Source organism: Muntiacus reevesi, chromosome 6 (assembly GCF_963930625.1).
Source record: "Muntiacus reevesi chromosome 6, mMunRee1.1, whole genome shotgun sequence".
NCBI classification, from domain to species: Eukaryota; Metazoa; Chordata; class Mammalia; order Artiodactyla; family Cervidae; genus Muntiacus; species Muntiacus reevesi.
In genome coordinates, this window is record NC_089254.1 from 103,606,121 (window position 1) to 103,614,175 (window position 8,055).

The 8,055-nt window shown below is 39.2% G+C and overlaps 1 non-coding gene across 1 annotated transcript; it reads right to left on the reverse strand.

The window, feature by feature from the left end:
* Positions 1-6,101: 6,101 nt before the first annotated feature.
* On the reverse strand, positions 6,102-6,177 carry TRNAS-GGA (transfer RNA serine (anticodon GGA)). The gene has a single exon. It is a non-coding gene; the product is annotated as a tRNA-Ser (tRNA).
* Positions 6,178-8,055: the final 1,878 nt, after the last annotated feature.

Below are 8,055 nucleotides of genomic sequence, written 5' to 3' on the forward strand. Positions count from 1 at the left end.
TCCATATCTGTCATACAAGTTTAAATACCACCTGGATGTTGATGACTCCTGGGTGTGTATCCCTGATCTTGAGGGTCCCTCTGATCTCCTGGATCATACATCCTCCCCCATTCCTGCAGCTCTACTAGTTGCCTGATAAGTGTCTAAAGATTAAACTCTCATCCTCTCATTTCCTACCATGGTCTCCACAAACACCCTGTCAACTTCTCTCTCTCTTTTCTACGTCTCGTTAAACAGTATCTGCATCTACTCAGTTACTCAAATTAAAAGCCTAGGAGAAGAGGCTTTATCTTTAATGATACACACTAAAATATTTATAGATATGCTTATAAGATGTTGATGATTTGCTTCAAAATAATTAGAGCAAGGGCTATAAAAGAAACCTTGGCCATGTGTTTGTAATTGTTGAAGTTGGATTATGAGGAACATAAAATGCAGATTCTGAATAGGCCCAGGGTGATGTCCAAGATTCTGCAGTACTAACAAGCTTTCCAGGGCAGAGAAACGAATGGAGACCTTCCTTGACCATTGGGGCTTAAGTTGCCCCCTAACATGTCACCATTTATTCCTTAATGGGAATTTCACAGTGTTTATATGTATTTGCTTATCTGTTATCTCTGTAAATTGTTTGTTTCCCCATGGTAAGGGCTTGTATTTTACATGTGTTACCTAGGTCTACATCACGGATCCAGCTCAACGCGTGGAGATAAGTGCTTAGTAAATATTGATAACAAAATAATATGGAGGACAATCTGGGGAACCATAACAGATACATAATAAATGTGGGGCTGAGTAATAGGGCAGTGTCATGAAACTGGACAAAAAATGGAAAAAGTTCTCTCGGTTATGAGACTACCCATTATTGATATTTGGGTCTTACTTCTAAAGTTTTGACTTAATTGGCTTGAAATTCTGTCTTTTTAAAAGTTTCCCAAACTAATTCTAATTAGCAGGCAATGCTGAGAATCACCGCCTTAGATGATGATGGTGGTGGTGATAATGATGGTGATGTTATCAAGAGCAACCATCCTCCCCCGAGTACCTGCTGCTTACTTGAGACTTTTTCATGTCCTTTACATGTGTAAGTTATTTTATCTTTGTGTGAGTCCAGTGGAATAGATGCTGTTATCTTTATTTTGCAAATGAAGACGTTGAATCACAGACATGGGTATATTGCTCTTATCATCAGTCAACCTTAATGTACCTAATAGCATCCCCAGTGTTTTAAACCAAGGCCATATGACTCTTGGCTGTTCATCATTGCCTTGTGATGACAAGTGGCATATTACAAGCCATTTTGTAAATGTATAAATGTGTCTAATGTTATTTTTAAAATACTGCTCAGTCAAATGATTGGAATATAGGTTTCATATACAGACCATGAAGGAGTTAACTTTGTTCAGAGGAAACCAGTGTCTTACAAAGGTTCCAAAAGTATCCCTTGTGGGGAAAATGAGAAAGCAGAGAGAGATGGACAAGGACTTCTGAGGAAGAAAATGCATTTGCCGTAGATCAAGGTGGCTGTCGCTTAGCTCGAGCAGTCTAAGGAACCACTGACATGAGCTCTGCCCTTGCTGGGTCTGCTCTGGACTCGGGCTCCCCTCTGCCTTGCCCCACGCGACACAGAGTAGAAGGGTCCTAGGAGATCTGTTTAGGGAATTGTGCCTCATACCCCTCTTTAAAGGCTGCTGTGGGTACCCAGAATTTTGGAATTTTCTGCCGATGGACTCGATTCTAATTTCTAGAACTTGTGCGACTTTTCCGTAGAGAAGTTCTCTCTTTGATGGCTGGGAGGCGGATCTTTGGTGGGAGGAGGTGTAACTGTGGCTTGAGCCAATCAACTGTGTATTTCATAGGAGTGCTTTTGCTGAACCTGTGGGAGGGAGGTTCTCAGTGAGGCAAGTTGGGAGCACCAAATTGGGCCTTGGGTACCGAACGCTTGCCCTGAATGTGCCCTGAGCGTGCTCCTGAGGTCAGATTCTAATGCTAGAGTTGAGGTTGAGAGGTGGATCTTGAGAAAGTAAAGAGTTCATCTCGAATAGGAGCCGAGACCCTCAAACTACTATTATGATCTTAGAGTATCTGGCTAACAGCAGTTTCTTCCCTTTCCTATTCTCAGACGCACCAGAGAATTTCCTCACAAAAAGTAAAAGCTGTTCATTTTGAGTTGCTACAAGAAGATGAAAAAAGGGCTTCCATCTTCAGATCTATTTGAAGGAAAAACCACTATTGAAAGTGGCCTTTTTCTGAACATTATATCCTTATCTAAGAGGTTTCCTCTTCTGGCGTATACTCTGACATGTAGATTAACAAGAGGATCTTCTGAGAAACATTTAGCATCCTTTTGTAAGTGCTTGGGACTAAAATTTGGGTCACACCTTGAGATTTTGCATACATTTCAAAAATATAAGGAGTCAGCCTTCTAAGAGGGAAACTCTTTTCATAATAGGATTTTTTTGGTAGCTTTCAAATTTAGCTAAGCAGTTGTTTCCTACTGAATAATCAACACTTAGAGAGCCTGAAGTTATAAATGTAAACTGTTTTTAAATTATGTACAGGGTTTTTTTTGCAATTCTTTTTTAGTCTAGAACAAGAAAGTGCATTATTTCCCCCTTTTCAGGTAACTTAAAAACAGCTGAATATGTTGAACTTTATGCATTTTCTGAGCAGGCTGACTTGAGTGAGAATAAAAAAATAATATGAAATTTCTGCTTAGAAAATGTTGAGACCAATCAGTCTTTTAATGATTTTGCTTTTTAACTGAGCATATCCCTGTATACTGCAAAAAAAAATGCTCTCAAATTGCCTATAGGTACTATAAAAGGTAATGATGCGGTGTATTTAATTACTGTTTAGTAGTGCTTTTTATTTGAGCATTTCAAAGTATTAGTAAAAGTGTCATATCTCATATTTCTGTGAAGGACTTAAATAAAAAATGAGGTAAATGTGGATTTGTTAAATGAGAAATTCAGAACGTGGAGAAGTAGTTTTTTGGCGGAAAGTAATTTATCTCGTCTTCTCTAGCAGAGGGAAGATGAACTAAATTACTATTAAAACATCTCTCATTTTGTCTCTTCATTATTCTTGGCCCAGTTTCCAAAGACCTTTTTAAAAATCCTGACCATCGTGGTAATTACTCTTCTCTTTAGCCATTATAATAAATTCCTGGTGCACTAAACATATCAAAATATTTCAGTTAGTTGTTTTGCATTTTTCTACTGTTCTGTCTCTGTCTGTCATGATAGTAAACAGTACCAACCTTGTTCTCCATATGCATCATTTTTATTGTATTTGCACTAAAGAATTTATATTACTAGCTTCAAAGTAAACATTGCAAAAATGACCTTTCCTACTTCCTGGCATCCATATCTTCTGTATCCCCGTTTCAATGATTCAGACTTGGTCTTGTGATGTGCTTTGGCCAATGGGTTGTCAACATTGAACATGTCTGATCATTTGCATATTGGGATGTGCTTCTTTCTACCACTAACCTGAGCTTGCATGCAAGGGATATCACTTGTGATAAGATTTTGTTCACAAATTTGAGGACAAACACATACCTGAGATGAGTAAGGCCCTTGTTGACATATAACTATGATTAAGTTACAACAGCAATCAGAACAATTCCAACTTATTTGTAGACGTTGTATTCTAGAGCAAGACTGCATGATTTGAAACTCCAGCTCATTGACTGTCCAGATTTGTGATCTTGGAAAGTTAGTCAAACTTTCTGTGCCCAGTTCTTCATTTTTATATTGTTGTGATAATAGTATCTGAGCAGCTTCCCTGGTGGCTCAAATGGTAAAAGACTCTGCCAGCAATGCAGGGGACCTGGGGTCGATCCCTGGGTCGGGAATATCTCCTGGAGAAGGGAATGGCTACCCTCTCCAGTATTCTTGCCTGGAGAATGCCATGGACAGAATAGCTGGGTGGGCTATAGTCCATGGGTTTGCAAAAAGTCGGACACAACTGAGTGATTAACACACTAGTCCAGGTTATCTTTGCAGAGGCACCATAAAATACTTACTGCAAATACCAAGAGAATCCCTGGACAACTGAAGCAAAGTGTTGCCAGGTTATGCCTGTTGGAAGTTTTGTGACAAATCTGTGCATGGACTTAAAGGGTAGATTGAGAAAATAGGAAGAAGGGGCCAGGATACACTCTCGGGAACAGGCGAGTATCACAGGCTTCCAACTGCTTGTGGCCTTTGCATTGAAGAGTGAGGAGCAAACAATGAGAAAAACAAGAAAAAATGAAGAATAGAAAGGAAAGATGACAACTTTACTTGGAGAGATGAAAGGGATGGACTAATTTGCAGAGATATGGCAGGAGAAGGACAAGGTGTTGAATAGTTCAGTGGGGAAATTGCCTCCTTTCTGAATGTTTCCCTATGCCATTTCATTTGTGCCTGTCTTTTGACAGGGAATTCTGATGTTCTCTGAAAATTATGCCAGTGTTCATTACACTACACCAATCCTAATAGCAATAGAATTGCATAATTACTCTTCGGGATAGTTACTTTCCAGGTAGTTCCCTCTAGTAACTTGACAAATATAAAAGATAAATGACATTTAAAAATTTTGAAAACAACTTGGCTATGGAAATTTGTAGTGCTCTGTAAACAGAATGATTCACTTAATAAACTCAAGGTAGCAATCCAGTCTTCAGATCAAACTGTTAGTTCCTTAGTCATGTCCGACTCTTTGTGACCCATGGACTGTAGCCTTCCAGGCTCCTCTGTCTGTGGAATTCTCCAGGAGTGGGTTGCCGTTCCCTTCTCCAGGGGATCTTCCCAACCCAGGGATCAAACCCAGGTATCCTGCATTGCAGGCGGACTCTTTACATCTAAGCCACCAGGGAAGCCCCTTCATATTAAAAGCTCTGCTTAAATAAATCAAGTTAACTCTTCCCATGAGTGTTGTGAACTACACTTAGATACTTTCAGAATTGCCCTGCTATGAGTTTGGGTGAACCTGACAATATGTATTCTATAGTCAAAAGTTAGAGAAAAAAACTTTTAAAGCATATGCAGCAAGACATGGATAAAGAATTTGAAGCAACTCTATAGAATCTTTGGAATTTCACTCCAAAAATTAAAGAATATTTTATTTCTGCTTTAAAAATATGATTTCCCCCCTTCATTGATAATTTTGCCCCCAAATCTCTTTTATCCTTTTGAAATTCTGCTGTCGCTAAAAGGTCATCTGTTCTAGCTAAGGAGTTTACTGAACTCTTTGATTTATTCAGTGTCGTGGAGTCAGCGAGGATGGTTGTGAAAATGTTCATATTGTATAGCAGACGTCGATGCACTTTATCCTGGAATTTAGGAATCGTACCCAAGAGTGCCAGTTTTAAAGAAGACATCAGTAGCCAACACAGATGGACGAGTTTTATGTAACTTTGACTGAAATTGTGTTCATCCAATCAATTTTAATCCCATTAATTGGAGAAGGAAATGGCAACCCACTCCTGTATTCTTGCCTGGAGAATCCCAGGGACAAATAAGCCTGGTGGGCTGCCGTCTATGGGGTCACACAGAGTCAGACATGGCTAAAATAACTTAGCAGCAGCAGCAGCAATCAAAAACTATAAACTGGATTGATATAGCTACTTAAAGTTAACCCTTCAGTGTGGTAGTGGTGGTGGTGGTGGTTTGGTCGCTAAGGCATGTCCAGCTCCTGCAACCCCATAGAGTGTGGCCTGCCAGGCTTCTCTGTCCATGGGATTCTCCAAGAACATTGGAGTGGGCTGCCATTTTCTTCTCCAAGTCCTTCAGTATAGTTTCACAAAAATCATAACAAGCAGTGTGGCATAATGAAAAGATCACTAAAGTAGAAATCATGCATCTGGCTTTTTTATTGGGAGGATGCTTGATACGCACTTTCACGAGGGAGCGTAGAGAGACACAAGAGAACTTTTGGAGGTGATGGATATGTTTATTACCTTGGTTGTGATGATGATATAATAAGAAGTGAAGTTGCTCAGTTGTGCACGACTCTTTGCGATATCATGGACTGTAGCCTAGCAGGCTCCCTCATCTGTGGCATTTTCCAGGCAAGAGAGTACTGGAGTGGGTTGCCATTTCCTTCTCCAGATGACCTTCCCAACCTGGGGATCGAACCCAGGTCTCCTGCATTCCAGGCAGACAGATGCTTTACCCTCTAAGCCACCAGGGAAGCCCAATGATATCATGAGTGTATGCATATGGCAAAACCATCAGATTATATATGAGCATACCTCACTTTATTGAGCTGTGCTTTATTGTGAAAATGGTTTTGCTTGTTTACACATTGAAGATTTCTGAAAACTCTGCATTGAGCAAGTCTTTAGGTACCATTTTTCCAACAGCATTTACTCACTTTATGTCTCTTGTGTCGCATTTTGGTAGTGCTTACAATATTTAAAACTTTTTCATTATTGCTATATTTGTCATGGTAATCTGTAATCAGTCATCTCTGATATTGGTACCACCACTCATTGAAGGTTTCAGATGATGGTTAGCATGTTTTTAGCAAGAAAATATTTTAGTTAAGGTATGTTCAATGTATTTTTAGACATAATGATATTATATACTTGATAGCCTATGTAATCGCTGAGTCCCTAAGTTGTGTCCAACTCTTGCGACCTCATGGATGTAGCCCGCCAGTCTCCTCTGGAATGGACTGCCGTTTCCTCCTCTAGGGGATCTTCCTGACCCCAGGATTGAACCGAGTCTGCTGCATTGATGGCAGATTCTTTACCTCTGAGCCACCAGGGAAGCTAATAGTCTACATTCTAGTATAAACATAACTTTTATTTGCACTGGGAAACCAAAAAAATTTAAAAAAAAAATTGTGGCTTGCTTTATTGTTATATTTGCTTTATTGTAGTCTGGAACTGAACCCGCAATATTTCTGGGGTATTACTTATTTATTTAAAAGGTACAGTTGTTATATGTCGATTATACCTTAATAAAACTGTTCAAAAAATTCGAGTTACATGATCTCTGAGTAACCCCATAGTTTCTAAATTGTAGAACACTCTTGATACAGATTCATTTTTAAGCATGACATGATTGAATATGATCTATCAAATTCTAAGTTTGAAAGTTTGCACTTATTGTAGACATCCCATTGTTTAGTGGTAAGAAATTAAATTGGCATGCTTCTTATGACTCCTTTTCAAACATGTAGTTGTGTTCAATAAATTCTGACCCTAGACAATCTGGATTAAAACACAGTACCATTTGGGAAATAGATATTTTTGTATGTTAAATGCCATATTTTATGAGGCTGGAGATGTCTTTCTGGAAAGAAAGAATGAATGCAACTAGAGTCATTATCCGTGGCCTTTATTATCTATAGTCTCAGCAAGTTTTTTAGCAGCATAAAATACAAAAATGAATTAGGTTATTTCTTTCTTGATGGAAAACCCCATCTTCTGCCTGTTGGTTAGTTGTTGTAGACAGGAGTATCACTCTCAGGTCGCTTTCACAGATGGGGCAAAGTGAAGTTCTGAGCATCCAAAGTCTTCTGCTGAAAAAGGAACACATGGAAACTCTGAAATTCAGCTTCTCTAGCAAAATTGAACTTCTCTAACAAAAATATCCAAGGAAATACATCTGCCAAGATAAAACAATAAAAGGAAACAGTGCAATATGATATGTAAAATTAATTGTCTGCTCTTCTCAGAGTAATTAGCGAAGCTAATGTATTCTATATCCAACTCTCATTGTTAGAACTATCACCGAACAGAAATTATTTCTGTTTATTGAAATATAAAACTCAGTGGAGCACGTGACTCCTAGCTTGAAACATTTATTCAAGTAGTGAAGGCATGCAGGGTGTCAGGAAATGAGAAGCATAAACCAAGCTGAAGGGGTTTGGCGTTTTAACCCTTTTCTAAGTCATCAAAGACAATAAGTAGGCTTTCTGGGTGGCGCTAGTGGTAAAGAATCTGCCTACTAAGGCAGGTGATGCAAGAGATGTGGGTTTGATCCCTGGGTCATGACGACTCCCTGGAATAAGAAATGGCACCCCACTCCAGTGATATTCCTGCCTGGAAAATCCCGCAGG